This window comes from Leptonychotes weddellii, chromosome 5 (assembly GCF_054177405.1).
Source record: "Leptonychotes weddellii isolate Sample4059 chromosome 5, ASM5417740v2, whole genome shotgun sequence".
Classification (NCBI taxonomy): domain Eukaryota; kingdom Metazoa; phylum Chordata; class Mammalia; order Carnivora; family Phocidae; genus Leptonychotes; species Leptonychotes weddellii.
Window position 1 is genome coordinate 116,923,386 of NC_138373.1, and position 15,330 is coordinate 116,938,715.

A 15,330-nucleotide genomic window follows, 5' to 3' on the forward strand; every position below is an offset into this window, starting at 1 on the left:
TAAAAAAATTTTCCAATTTATAACAAATGCCATAAATTTAGATTTTTTAAAGTTTAGAATATGCCTGTTTACTTAAGGATTAGGTGTCTAGTTTTGATGGATGGGAAAATTAGAATCCCCAGTTTGTGGGAATGGAACGAGCAATTTGATCTCACATATTTCAGAATATGGTAATCCCTTCCCCCCAGATCATTTGTTTATAGTATGAAAATCAGGAAAAGTGTGTTATAAACCTGTATGTTTTCTCCTGAGTGACTTAATTTGGTTCAGGCCCAGCTTTAGTGGTATAAGTACAAATCAAGTTTGGTTTTGAGGAATCCAGTTTTATCCTGGGGCATTCTAGGTCTGGAGTGCCCTTGGATATACTAACCATTTGGTTTCAATACCTCGTTGACATTTGATCCTGTGGAAAGATTGTGAGAGATTTCACATGTAGGTGGTGGGATAAAGGAACACAGATTGACTCATAGTCTATTGAGTAGATTGGAGTTATAGGACTTTGAAGTTTAGCAATGTTATTGTTATTCAAAAATAGGCTATGGTGTTAAAAAGACAGGTCTTCTGACTCTGATTTCTTACTGTATATTAAGACTTCAAATGTAATTTAAGTAAATCTGAACTTTAAAAAATGTGGATAACTTTATCTTTTTATGAAAGAATACAGTTATTTCAGATACCTTTTTTGTTTCACGTTCCAGTCTTCTTTAGAATTCCATATGAGCTGCCTTTTTTTTTTTTTTTAGCCGCTTGCTTTCAGATTTAAAAAAGAAAAACAAAACCAAAAAACCAAAAACTCAGAATAGGTTGAAACTTGACACAAATTGCTGCCACAGAACAAAAGTGCTGATCAAGTTAAATCAACCCCTGTAATGTGTATTGAAAGGAAAACCTCTCCTCTCTCCCCCAGTTTGAAGAACAAGCATTTTTCCTGCCAAGAAGGGCTGACTTTAAATGGACCAGCTGTCCATATTAGGAGCATTGGGTTGCTAAGGTGACCATGGCTGTTTGGAGAAGAATGCAGCTGAGAGGGCAAGTTCTTGATGTGTGAGCTGAGGGAAGGAATGTGGTGTGATTGTGCATCATTCCTCCTAATCACATGCTCACAAAGTGCTGTGTGGGCAGCATGTAGAAACTACAAATTTGAGTGCTAGAGCTTGTGTGTGGTTAAAATCGTTTTGTTTTCATGTGAGCCAGAGGCTTACAGTTTAGATTGAAAACATCTACCTTGTATGTATGTGTGTTGTGTGTTTTGGATGAAGGGGAGGGTGTTTGATGGTAGATATACTGGGAATGAATTTTTTTGGTATGATGGACACATACTTTCTATTTGTAAAACCAAAATTATCTTGGGATAAGTGTTCTTTCCAACTCATCCCTTTCAGTCATATATACAGTGTTATTAGTTCCCCAAGTGAATGATGTGTTCCTTGTAATTATATCCTGGGCACTTTTAGTTTCAAAATTATTTGAAAGTCCTAAGAATATGTTATCTATTTGGTCCATTTCTCCCCCCCTCCCTTTTTTTGGTATAGTTCTTACTCTTCCCAAGGGAGATCTTACCTTAATACATTGTGTTTCTTCCCTGACGCATCCAAAGATAGGTTTGGCATTTAGTAAAAATGCCAAATTGGAGAAACCAGCCTTTGGATCTCTGGTTCAAGAAACAGTGGGAAGTGTCCAACTAACAAGGCCACTTTCCTGAAACACTATTTAGATTTTACCATGGACATCATTGCTAATATTTGAAATGAGATATAGCCACATACATTGATATAGACACTTACTGAATGAACCATGAGGTTTTTTGTTTTTTTATCCTTTCTAACAAATCCTGACAATAACACATTGAACTTAAATGAGAGCATAAATGTGCGTTATCTTTAAGATGTGAAGTCATTGGACATTGGCAGCTCTGTATTACATTAGCATCATATTCTTAATCAGATAGTCTACTTGCTTTGACAAAATTGCTGTTTAATTGATTATAAAATATGGAGGGAAATTAAAAGATTAAAGTAATTTCAATATTGAATTCAGTTGGTTATTCTCATGGTATACCTTGATAAACTTTTGATGGCATTCTCTATCAACCTAAATGCTTTATGGTTTTGCCTTTCACATTTTCTCAAATCTCCTAGTAGTTGATTTTTGTTACAGGAATTCATACAGGGATATGAATTCACTCTTTCCATCTGTTTATTAAAATTGTTCTTCATTTCTTCCCTGATATGTGAAATTTCCTATGTCATAAATCAAGTTTTCATATATAGGTAGTTTTATTTCTGTACTCTCTCTTCTGTACCACTGATCTTTTGTCTACCTCTGAATCATTACTGTACTATCTTAGATATCTCAGATACTCAGTTCTATTTCTTGTCTTGTTCATGACCTCAAAAAAATGCTTTCAAATTTCACCATTTAAAATGATACTTGTCATTTTTTTAAGTGATGGTCTTTACCAAATTAAAGAAGTTTCATTCTATTCTTACCTGGCTAGGACTTTTATCTCTTCATTTTAAATCATGAATAGATGTTGAACTATATTGAAAGGCTTTTGTATAACTTCAGCAATGATTAAAATGTTTTCCCCTTAATTTGTTGATGTAGTCAGTTACATTGATTTTCAGATTAGGTTAATTAAGCATTGCTGGGATAAACCCAATTTAGTCATGTATGGATTATCTTTTTTATAAATTATTGGATCTGGTTTGCTTACATTTTGTTTAGGATTTTTATATTAGAGTTCATGAGTCAGATTGGCTTTTAATTTTCCATTCTCATATTATCCTGATCAGGTTTTTAACATATCTTTTTAAATGTTAGTTGTGTTAAAATATACCTATTATAAAGTTTACCATCTTACCCATTTTTAAGTGTATGGTTTAGTGTAGTGTTAACTATATTCACATTGGTTGTGAAGCTAATCTCCAGAACTTTTTCACCTTGCAAAACTGAAACTCTATACCCATTAGACACTCTTCATCTCCTCCTCCCCATCACCCTGGCAACCACCATTCTTTTCTATTTTTATGAGTTTGACTACTGTAGATACCTCCTAGAAGTGAAATCATACCGTATTTATCTCTTTGTGTCTGGCTTTTCACTTAGCATGATGTTATAGCATGTACCGAAATTTCCTTTTTAAGGCTGAATAATATACTATTGTATGTATAAACATTTTGTTATCCGCTCATCTGTTAGTGGACAAGTATGTTGCTTCCACCTTCTGGCTATTGTGAATAATGCTGCTATAAACATATATGTACAAATATCTCTTCTACATGCTTCTTTAAATTCTTTTGTATATAGACCCAGAATTGGTATTGCTGATAATGTGGTAATTCTATTTCTAATTTTTTAAGGAACTGCAACCTGTTTTTCATAGCAGCTACACCATTTATGTTCCCACCAGCAGTACAGAAGGGTTCCAGTTTCTCCATATACTTGCCAACACTTATTTCCGTTTTTTTTTTTTAAGATTTATTTATTTGAGAAAAAGAGAGTGTGCGTGTGTGTGCACACAAGCGGGGGAGGGCAGAGGGATAGGGAGAGAAACAGACCCCCTGCTGAGAGCAGAGCCCGCTGTGGGGCTTGGGGCTCCATCTCAGGACCCTGAGATCAGGACCTGAGCCGAAATCATGAGTCAGATGCTGAACCGACTGAAGCCGCCCAGGCACCCCTATTTTCTGGTTTTTTTTTGATAGTAACCATCCTAATGGTTGTGAAGTAATATCTCATTGTAGTTTTGATTTGCATTTCCTTAGTAACTAGTGTTGTTGAGGATCTTTCCATATAATGGTTGGCCATTTGTGTATTTTCTCTGGAGAAATGTCTGTTCAAGTCCTTTGCCCATTGATCAGGTTACTTGTGTAGTTGTTACTGTTGTTGCTAAGTTGTAGGAATTCTTTATGTATTCTGGATATCAACACCCTTATCAGATATATGATTTGTAAATATTTTCTCCTATGTCATAGGTTGCCTTTTCAGGCTGTTAATTATTTCCTTTGATGCATAGAAGTTTTTAATTTTGATGTAGTTCAATTTATCTGTTTTTACTTTTGTTGCCTGTGGTTTTGGTATCATAGCCAAGAAATTATTGTCAAATCCAATATCATGAATCTTTACCCCTAGCTTTTTTCTGAGAGTATTATACTTTTAGGTCTTATATTTAGGACTTTATTTTGAGTTAATTTTTGAATAAACTGTAAGGTAAGGGTCCAAGTTCATTCTTTTGCATGTGGATATCTCGTTATCTCAGCACCATTTGTTGAAACCACAGTCCTTTCCTCCATTGAATGGTGTTGGCATCCTTTATCCTGGTTGGATTTTGATATGAATTAGAAAGTGTTTTTCTTTTTTACTATTATTATTTGTTTAAAATTGTAATTTTTAAATTTTTAAAAATTTGTTGTTCCTCCACCATTTGGTAGGACTTACCTGTAAAACTATCTGGATTTGACAATTTTTTTTTAGTGGAAAGATTTTAAACTGTAACTGTTTGATTTTTTTTTTTTAAGATCTATTTATCTGAGAGAGAGCGAGCGAGAGAGAGAGCATGAGCAGGGAAGAGAGGGAGAAAGCGGTTCTCCATGCAGGGATCATGATCTGAGCCAAAGGCAGACATTTAACCTACTGAGCCACCCAGGCGCCCCACTGTTCGATTTTTTTAATAATTATTTTTGTTTAGATTCTCTATTTCTTATTTTTAAATGCTCAGTTGATTTATTTGCCCTTTAAAAACTGATATATAATTCACATATAAAATTCACCCCTTTAAAATGTAAAATTCAGTTTTTTTTAATATTCCCAAAATTGTATAACCATCTCCAGTATCTAATTCTAGAACATTTCATCATCCTCAAAAGAAGCCCTGTACCCATTAGCAATCACTCTCTATTCTCCCTTACCCCATCCCTGACAACCAGTTATCTACTTTCTCTATAGATTTGCCTATTCTGGGCATTTCCTATAAATAGAAATATATAATATGTGGCCTTTTTTGTCTAGGATCTTTCACTTAGTGTAATGCTTTCAAAGTTTATTCACATTGTAGTCAGTATCAGTACATCTTTCCGTTTTTGTCAGAATATTATTACATTGTGTGGATATACCACATTTTGTTTATGCATTAATCAGTTGACACACATTTGGACTGTTTCTGTTTTTTGGTTATTATGAATACTGCTATGAATCTCCAAATACAAGTTTTTGTGTGCACAGATTTTTCAGTTATTTTGGTTATGTATCTAGGAATAGAATTGCTGGGCTCATATGGTAACGCTATATTTAACCTTTTTAGGATCTGCCAAACTGTTTTCCAAAGCAGTTGCACCATTTTACAGTCCCACAAACAGTGCGAGAGGATTCTAGTATCTCCATATCCTGGCCAACACTTGTTATTGTCTGTCCTTTTGATTATAGCCGTCCTAGTGGGTGTGAAGTGGAATCTGTGGTTTTGATGTGCATTTTCCTAATGACTAGTGATGTTGAGTATCTTTTCCTGTGCTTATTGGCCATTTGTATAACTTCTTTGGAAAAATATATACTTAAAGCTTTTGTCCATTTTAAAATTGAGTTGTCTTTTTATTGTTGAGTTGTAAGGGTTCTGTATATATTCTGGATTCCAGATGCTTTCTCCAGCTCTTTGGATTGTCTTTTCATTTTATTTCACTGTGTCCTTTGAAGCACAGAAGTTTTTTATTTTGATGAAGTCCAGTTTATCTGTTTTTTCTTTTGTTGTTTGTGATTTTGGTATCATATCAAAGAAACTTTTGCCTAAAGGTCATGAAGATTTGTGTGCTAGGAGTTTTATGGTTTTAGCTCTTACATTTAGGTCTTTGATCCATTTTGAGTTAATTTTTGTATGTAGTATAAGGTAGAGGTCCCAATTTATTATTTTGCAATTGGAAATCCAGTTGTCCCAGCACCATGTGTTGAAGAGACCATTCTCACATCAAATTATCTAGGCTCCCTTTTTGACTATAAATACATGGATTTATTTTTGGTTTCTCAATTCTGTTTCATTTGATCCATATTTCTCTTCTAGCCAGTACCACTCTTGGTGATTTGATGCTTGATGACAGTAGCTTTATGGTGAGTTTTGAAATTGGAAAGTGTGAGTTCTAAATCTTTTTGATTCATTTTTAATAGATTGTATTTTCTAAAAACTTTAAAAAAGTCTTTCCAAACTTTCAAATTTGTTGCCATAAAATTGTCCACAGTATCCTCTTACCAGCTTAATCTCTATAACATCTGTAATCATGTTTCCTTCCTTTTTTTTTTTAGTTTTTCTTTTTCCCAATTAGTTTTTCCAGAGGTTTATAATTTTAATTACTCTTTCAGAGAATGAACTTCTAGTTTATCATCTTGTTGTAAATATTTTATGTCCTTTTAGGTCCTGCTATTTATTATTTCTTTCTACTTTCTCAGAACTTTTAGGTTTTTGTTTTTTTCTGTCCTTTTACAAGGACTTGAATTTGGATTTTTAGTGTTTAAATTTGCCTTTAAGTGTCATTTGAGCCTCCTTCCTACAAGTTTTGATATACAGTATTTTTGTTTTCATTAAAAAAATAACTCTTACTTGCCTCATGAATTATTTAAAAGTGTATACTTAATTTGAAAATATTTAACTTGTAAATACAATTTTTGTGATAGTGTTCCAAGTTGATTTCATTACGGTCAGAGACCATAATATTGTAATTTGTAGAGACTAACTTTAAGACCTAGCATATGGCTAGTTTTCCTGAATGTTGCATATACATTTGGAAAGAATGTGAAATCAGTTTAGTATAGTGCTACATACATGTTCATGAGCTTGTTAACTGTTCTACTCACATCTTTCATGGTTTGCCTAGGTTTTGTTTGGATTTGGGTTTGGTTTTATTTTGGGACTTCCATATCAGTTTGTCTGCTGAGAAAGGCATACTAATGCCTCTCACCTGATGGTAGGTTTGGCAGTTTCTCCTCTAGATGTGGTAATTTTTGTTTTATGTATTTTGAGTCTGTGCTATTAAGTACTTACATTTTGAATTGTTTTTCTGTTAAGTCAAACTTTTTGTCGGTATGAAAGGCTTATCCTAAACTTTTTTGCCTTATGGTTTTGTTATTATTGTGGTTGGCTGTTTTCTTGGATTAATGTATCTGTTCTAGCTTTCTTTTGGTTAATAGTATTTTTCATCCTTTAGCTTTTCATTGATCCTATATTTTAGTTTGTGTCTTGTAAAGAGGGTATGGTTAAATTGTGTTTTTGTTCTGAATGACAGTATTTTTTACTGGAATTTTAGTCAGTTGTGATACTGGTAGATTTAGAGTTATTTCTGATGTGGTCTATTTGTCCTACTCCCCTTTTCTTCCTATTCTTCCAATCTTTTGTTTAGAGTTATGTTTGAAGCCTTTATGTAGGCATGTTTTCTCATTTCAATCCCCCTACCTTGCACACATGCACTCTTGTTTGTAAATTAATATGTTATTTATTCTTTCAGTGGTTGCTCTAGCTTTTTTAAGAAGTCCTTTCTAAAAGGAAGAGTTTAAATCAGTATCTTTAATCTATTGTTGAATAATGTAATAACTTAAAATGCTCTGATTGTCCTTCTTCCAGAAATCTATAACACCATTGTCTATTATTTTAGTTTTAACATATTTATCTCTTGCATACATAAAAAATTTTAGACAGATTATTGTTTTAGGTAGTTGATTTTTGTTTACATTTGTTTACTGTTTTCTTGGCTCATTATCTGAGAGCTTCCATATGAAATAATTTTTTTCTACCTGAAGTACATCCTTTAGAATTTGTTTTAATGAAAGTCTTTTGGTGAAGGTGGACGACAGTGGTTTTTTTTTTTAATTTGAAGATGTCTTTATTTCATCTGCATTCTTGAAAGATAATTTCACTGTGTATTGAATTCTAAGTTTTCTCATCACATTTGAAGACATTATTTTAGTGTTTTGACTGCCACTGTTGCTGTTGAGAAATAAAATTGCCCTCCCTTTGTAAATAATCTTTTATTTGACTGTTTTTTAAACCTTTTCCCCTCCTTTGGTGTTCCTAGTTTTATAGAATGTATTGAAGGTTTTTTTTTTTTAACTTTATTTTTTATTATTTGTGACTCTGCTTGGGATTCTTTGGGCTTCATGAATCTGAGGATGTCTTTGAATAATTATGTTAAATTCTTGACCATTATTTCTTTGAGTAATGCCCATTATTTTCTTTATTTTCTCCTTCTGTAACACTTTTTTCCCCTTCAGAGGACAGTTTTCCTTCAGAACTTAAGTACTCAGCTTCTTATGTGGACTTTGGCAAAGGTCCATGGGGCAGCATCTCTAAGTCTAAATTAGGGTGGGGATGTTTGGTCCTTCCATGCATCATGAGAATAATTCTTAATTTTCTTGTTGTGAATGGTACAGTTCACACAGTAGTATAGTTCTACGTACAGTTTGGGAACTATATCGGCACTGAAAACACTCACTTTGGAAATGTCTGATGCCTCTACTGTTTCCAGTGATGAACTTTTTTTTTTTTTTTTTTAAGATTTTATTCACTTGTTTGTCAGAGAGAGAGAGAGCACAAGCAGGGGGAGCGGCAGGCGGAGGGAGAAGCAGGGTCCCTCCTGAGCAAGGAGCCTGATGTGGGACTTGATCCCAGGATTTCGGGATCATGACCTGAGCTTAAGGCAGACGCTTAACCGACTGAATCACCCAGGTGTCCCCAATGATGAACTTCTTAATGACCTTGTCCTTTGCAAGCACTGGGTGCAGTTAATGTAGCAAGTAGGCTGTATATGGCTGCAGCCCTTTTGACACAACCATTGTACCTTCTTTTCATGGTCGTCTTGGAAACAAGGGCTCTATAATTCTGATGACATATATTAGGCCTTCTTAATCTACTTTCCATGTTTCTTACCCATGTTCATCTTTTTCCTTCTCTACAAATTCATTTAAGAGCTTGCTTGTTGTTATAAATTCTTACAGAAGATATTTTTCTTCCTTCTGCCAGCACCAAGGTCAAGGAGGCAAGTGTGCTTGTTCTCAGCTTCTGCTAAGTAGGTTTACCGTTCATTCAGCTCTACTTTGCAGGTGTGGCCTTTTGGATTTTCAGCTACACACAAAGTTCTTTGATTACATTCCCCATATTGGAGAGTCTCAGGGTATACAGTCTGTCTCCAGCACCAGCACTGTAGTTTTCAAAGTAGTGTTGTGAGGTGACCTGAAAGTCAAGAGCCACCTTCCAGAGCTTCTGTGTACATTTGTGCCAAATTAGGAAATTTAAAAATACTAAAGAAATATTTATACAGCATTCTAGATTTAGGCAATAGATCCAGTCTGGGTATCTAACCTACCATGTTGCCAGAAATGGAAATCCTTGATCCATTTCAAATAAACGTACATTTAGGTAAGATTTATGTAATAAATATGGCACAGAATTCCCACCAGCGGGCATCCATTAAATAAAGTTCCTAACTTTATAAGTTTGGATAATTCATTCCTTTTTTTGTGTGTAAGCTAAAATAAAATGTTTAAGGTACACACCCCCCCACACACACACTTAATTTTCTGATTTAACCAACTTAAGGTCTGTTTTAAATTGGACAAGATGGGTTTTCCTGAACTTGCTTAATATCTGTGGCAGTGGAAAGAGTACTGCTTCCTTTAGGTAGGGAGCCCTTGTGTGAGCAGCAGTAAGATAGGGGAAAAGGGGAGTATACCCAGGTATTCTGAACTAGTGAAAGAACAGTTGTACCATTCATCTCCCCTTCAGTGCAGATGACTCGTAGTAAGTTGGGGGCAGCACTATAGGCCACCTTTGTCTTACAAATTGATTGTTACAAGAAGTTTGTTAGACTGTTGGAACAGATGTGTGAGGGCACACCAAGCATGACCACATTTAATATGAAACATAAAAGAAAATCTTGGTTAGGATTTTGACCCTCATTTTTTTCTTTTAGAAAAAGTGATCCTGGTAGCACCTTATTCTTGCAGAGGCTTCCTCTTTCTGGGTTACTGCAGCTTCATTTTTCCTTGAGGCCAGGAAGCTAGTCCCTTTTCGGCTACTTGGATCTCCCAAAACAGCCTTAAAGCTTACTTTTCTGTTGAGAGAAACCTCTGAAAAGATTTGTCTTCTCTGAAACTATTAATATTGATACATTTTTTTCTTCTTTTGTTTATTTACATGGAGAATTATTTTGGTTTTTCTAATGTTAAACCAACCTTTGACGTTGTTTGCTAGTATTTTTGTACCAGTGTTCATGAAGGACGTCAGCCTCTAATTTTCTTTTGTTGTGCTGTGCTTGGAATCAAGGTTATACAAGTCTCAAAATGAGTTAGAGAGGGTATCTTTATTTTCTGGAATATGTTGTGTAAAATTATTTCTTAATTGTGTGTTTGACAGAATTCATCTGTGAGCCATCTAGGCCTAGAATTTCTTTATGGGGGGATTTTTGACTCCTGATTGAATATTTTAAGATTTTAAGGCTATTCATATTTTTTGCTTCCTCTTAGATTAGGCAAGTTAATTTTTTCTAGGAATTTATCTATTTCATCTAAAATCTCTAATTTTTTGGTATGATATTATTGTAATATTATCTTATTCTTGGAATATGTAATTTTGAGCAGTTTTCAAACTGTTCTGTGGACCTATGTGGGTCCCCGAGATCAGGTGGTCTGGGAGGTCAAAACTATTTTCATAATAAAGATTTTTTTTTTCTTTTCTACTGTGTTGACATTTGCAGTGATGCTCTAAAAGCAATGGTGAATAAAACTACTGCCACCTTAACACAAATTAAGGCAGTGGCACCAAACTGATGTATTATATTTTTCATTGCCATACATTCATAGTTTTTTTTTTTTAAATCCAGTTTTATTTAAGAATGACCTGATGTGGGGTACCTGGGTGGCTCAGTCAGTTAAGTGTCTGCCTTCGGCTCAGGTCATGATCCCAGAGCCCTGGGATCGAGTCCTTCATCGGGCTCCCTGCTCAGCCTTTCCCACTGCCCCTCCCCCGCTTTAAAAAAAAAATGTCCTTGATGAAGTAATACAAATATTAATTTCTTTTTTTTAAGATTTTATTTATTTGAGAGAGAGGGAAGGTGAGAGAGAGAGAGAAATCACAAGCATGAGGGAGGGGTAAAGGGATAAGCAGAGTCCCTGCGGAGCAGGGAGCCCGATGCGGGACTCGATCCCAGGACCCCAGGATCATGACATGAGCCGAAGGCAGACGCTTAGTGGACTGAGCCACCCAGGCGCCCAAAAATATTAATTTCATTAGATCTTGACTTTGAGTACTCGTCCTGTGTACTGAAACATGATCATCATCTTCAGAAAAAGTGCTTGCTCAACCGAGATGTGAGCTGAACTAGCTGCTTTTTTCTGTAACACCTCCTTTTTTTCCCCTTGAATAAACAGGATAGGCAAACTTCAATTATTTGAACTTATGTATTTGACATTTGTTTTTCTCAAAAATGAACTAAGTGGGACTAACACTTCAAGAAAAACAGTTGTATTTGTAGCCGATCTTAAAAAAAAAAAAAATTTCAAGTAAGATTTAGAATTTTGGAAAACTTGTACCTAATACTGTGAGCTTGACAGCTTCCCAGATACTTAAAGGCTTTTCTTGTGAAGTGGGTAATGATATTAAAGAATGTGATTTTCTTTTTCTTCATATTATATTCTGAATTGTGTCAATTTGGAACACCTGCATAACTCAGTGAATTAGTATTTTCCAGATGACCAATGTGTAATGATACTAAATCACATATGGGTAAAAGATCCATTCTAAGTGCAAGATAAATCAATGGATTTTAATGTAATAGAACATGAAAAGTTCATTGGTACAGTTTTAGAATCCATAGTGTAGCCTTCAGGAAACTACCATTTGTTGAGTTCAGGTGTAGTTTCAAGAATATCAGCAGTTATTTGAAATAATTATTAAAATATTCTCTTTCCCAACTGTATATCTGTTGTGAGGCTAGATTTTCTTCATACGCTTATATACTTTAACCAAAACAGCATATTGCAGAATCAGTCTTAAGAATCTAGCTGTCCTCTAGAAAGCCAGAAATTACAGATATTTACAGAAATATAGTGTCGCTTGTCTTAATCAAGTTTTTTGGAAAATAAGTTTTTTTTAAACAGTTTTTTTTCCATATAGATGTAATTTATATTAACACATCATAAGCTTATCCTTTTAAATAAATTAATATTTTAAACATTTCTCACATTTAACTTCTAATTTGGTAAATATCAATAGATAATAACTCAGGTAAAAGCTCTCTCAAATAATTTTTAAAAGTGTAAAGGGGTCCTGAGACCGAAAAGTTCCTGAACTGCTTGCTGACCTACAGAAATCATAATGACATTTCATTTGTATTTCTGACATTATGCATTTGTCCCTCTTTCCTTTTTCAAAAAAAAAAAGACATGTCCCAGTTTTATATTTTAAAAGATTTAGTCTCCTTTATGGTTTTCAGCTTATTTTCAAAATAAATCTCTAAAATGATGTTAAATGCATCTATAATTGCATTAACTGATTTTAAAACTCCATAGGTCTAGTACAGTCTATGCATGAAAGTATTTCTATATTTTGTTATGCAAGTTATCCCAAAATAACATAAAATTCAGTTAAAAACAGGCCCTCCTGGGAGCAGTGACATCCCAGTAGCAAGAGTACACCTGGTCCCCAGATCTTGGTTTCTAATACAGCTCTCTATGAAAAGAAACAAGGGCTCCTTGGAGAAATGGCTGATTCAAGAACTGGGGCAAGCAATATGTAAGATCAGCGTAGAGCATCTTGTAGTGTCAAAAATTAAGAAAGTGCTTAAACTCATAATGATGGGACTATGTTAGAGGGATATAGGAGCCAACTGAAAGAACTCCTAGTGGTGAAAGGTGGACAAATTTGAGCAAGAAAATAAGTGTAAGGTACTATTGGATTATAACCCAAATTATAAAATAAATACCCATGGCTCCATATGGTTTAAATAAGTTGTTGAATAAATAAATGAATGGTGAAGAGACAAATCTATGCAAAAGAACTCCAAATAATATATGTTGATACTCCATCTTCAACAAGGTAGAGCATAACTCCTCACTCCTTGAGTGTGGGCTGTGCATAGTGACTTCCTGTTAAAGAGTACACTAATGAAAGGAGATTGGGAGGAGTAACTTTACAGTGGAGAAATCTGATAAACACTACCTTAGCCAGGTCAATAGTGGTAAGTCCTATTGATAGTTTGTTCCAAAGGATATGCTGTGATGAAAATGGCACTTTACCTCCGTGGTCTTCCTCCCCAAAACCCATGACCCCAATCTAATCATGAGTAAAACACCAGAGAAATCACAGTAGAGGGACATTCTGCAAAATACTTGACCAGTATTCCCCAAAACTGTCAAGGTCGTCAGAAACAAGGAAAATCTGAGAAACTGTAGCCAAAAGGAGCCTAAAGGGATATAACTAAATAATATGGTATCCTGAATAGGATCCTGCAACAAAAACATATTATGGGAAAACTAAGGGAATTTGAATAAAGTATGGATTTTAGTTAACAATTATATATCTATATTAGTTTATTAATTGTAGCAAATGTACCATACTAATGTAAGATGTTATTAACATTGTAACACCAGCTGTGGAGTCAGTCTATGGGAATTCTGTACTATAGTCTCAATTTTTCTCTAAATCTGAAACTGTTTTAAAAATAAAGTTTATTAAAAAAAAACACTGAGTTCCTTAAGTATGTTTTTAAACCCAGAAATCATGTACTTAACACTTACACCAGATTTTTGCTCATATTCCACTCTTAAATACATATTACTCCTGGAGCAACCCAAGTTTTGAAAAGTCTAGTAAAAGAGCAATTTGCTTGAGGGTGTTGCATAATTGGTTCTTATAAACAGGCCCAACATTTATTATGTTGTATTTGATGCCAGCTTTTGGCCTACTCACAAATGGTAGAAAGTTGTATTTATTGATCTTATGTCCTTTTTAGTATCATTTTAAATTTTTTATCTTCAATAAACTTTTTATTAAAAAATATTGACCATACCTTTGAATGTATAATTTGTTACTTAAAAGCCCTTTCTTATTCTTTGATATAATCTTAACCATAGTTTTTAGGTAAAGATTTATTTATTTGAGAGAGAGTGTGCCCACGGGCGTGCAGAAGCTGGGGGTGGGGGGGCAGAGGTGGAGGGAGAGGGAAAGAATCTCAAGCAGATTTTCTGCTGAGCGCAGAGCCCTATGCAGGGCTCCATCCCTCAACCCTGAGATCATGACTTGAACCGAAATCAAGAGTCTGTCACCTAACCAACTGAGCTGCCCAGGCGTCTCAATCTTACCACATTTTTAATTAATTTTTTTATTTGAGTGTAGTTAACACACAATGTTACATTAGTTTGATCTTAACACATTTTTAATAATTTAAAGAGAGTACTGGTTTCAAACAGTAAGTAATTTATTTCCCTATTTTTCAGAATAAATTTGCCTTAGGCCCTTGAATGGTGATCTGGTTATCTTTTTATTACTAAAACAAGTGTCACTGGGGCCATATATTAGGAAAACAGCGTTTATTGCCTCCAACCCACCTATTTTCTTGTTGGGGGGGCTGGGGATGGGGACGATGTACTGGATATTTTCCCCTAGTAGCATACTTAGTTTTGACAAAATAGACATACTAATTTGTAGCGTTTTAATTAAAAACTGAAAATGTGCATGCTAACAAACCTAATCTTAAGCAGTTGCAACCCTGTCAACAAGAGGAACAGACCCTTATTTTGTTAACTTTACTTTTGTTTATTTGTAGATGGAAGAAAAAGAGGAGCTCTTTTGTCCTTTGAATTTTTAAGCAGATTTTTGAGTCAGCTAGTATAAAGAAAATATTTGAAGAAGCTAATATTAATAGCTAAATCATTTCAGTAGCCTGTGATATTCCAAACTTAACGCTTTCCACTTACATAATCGTATTCCTCTTTTAGCAGAAATATCTACCAAATAACAAGACCAAAGAAATACCAAATAATTAGACCAAAGATACTGGTATTGAAATTGCATATGGCAGGTAATTCAGGTGTTATTCAAAGAAAATACTAATTTACTAGGCATCTTTTAAGGTTAAAAGCATCTTGTAGAGCTTAGGGAAAGGTTTAGGATCAGAAATCCAACATAAATAGTAGTCTCAGTCCTCAGAAGTCTATTCATCTTCACCTAGGTCTGTGCCAAGACTGTAGAACTTCAAAGAGTGACATAGCTTGGTGGAAATAGTACAGCTTGGATAATGATTTTTGAGGCAATTGAGTTGCCCAGTTAGACTCTTCAGGTATCATCACATCTGCTACAGCTGC

At 34.5% G+C, this 15,330-nt stretch overlaps 1 protein-coding gene across 4 annotated transcripts in view; it reads left to right on the plus strand.

The window, feature by feature from the left end:
* Positions 1 to 15,330, plus strand: part of FRS2 (fibroblast growth factor receptor substrate 2) — a 106,505-nt gene that overhangs the window by 54,753 nt on the left and 36,422 nt on the right. Inside the window, exon 2 of one of the 4 annotated variants that reach the window (XM_081822053.1) lies at positions 6,047 to 6,093. The exons of the other annotated variants lie outside the window; for them this stretch is intronic. The gene's annotated coding sequence lies outside the window, so the exon portion shown is untranslated. The remainder of the gene's footprint in view (positions 1 to 6,046; positions 6,094 to 15,330) is intronic. 4 annotated transcript variants of the gene reach the window in all.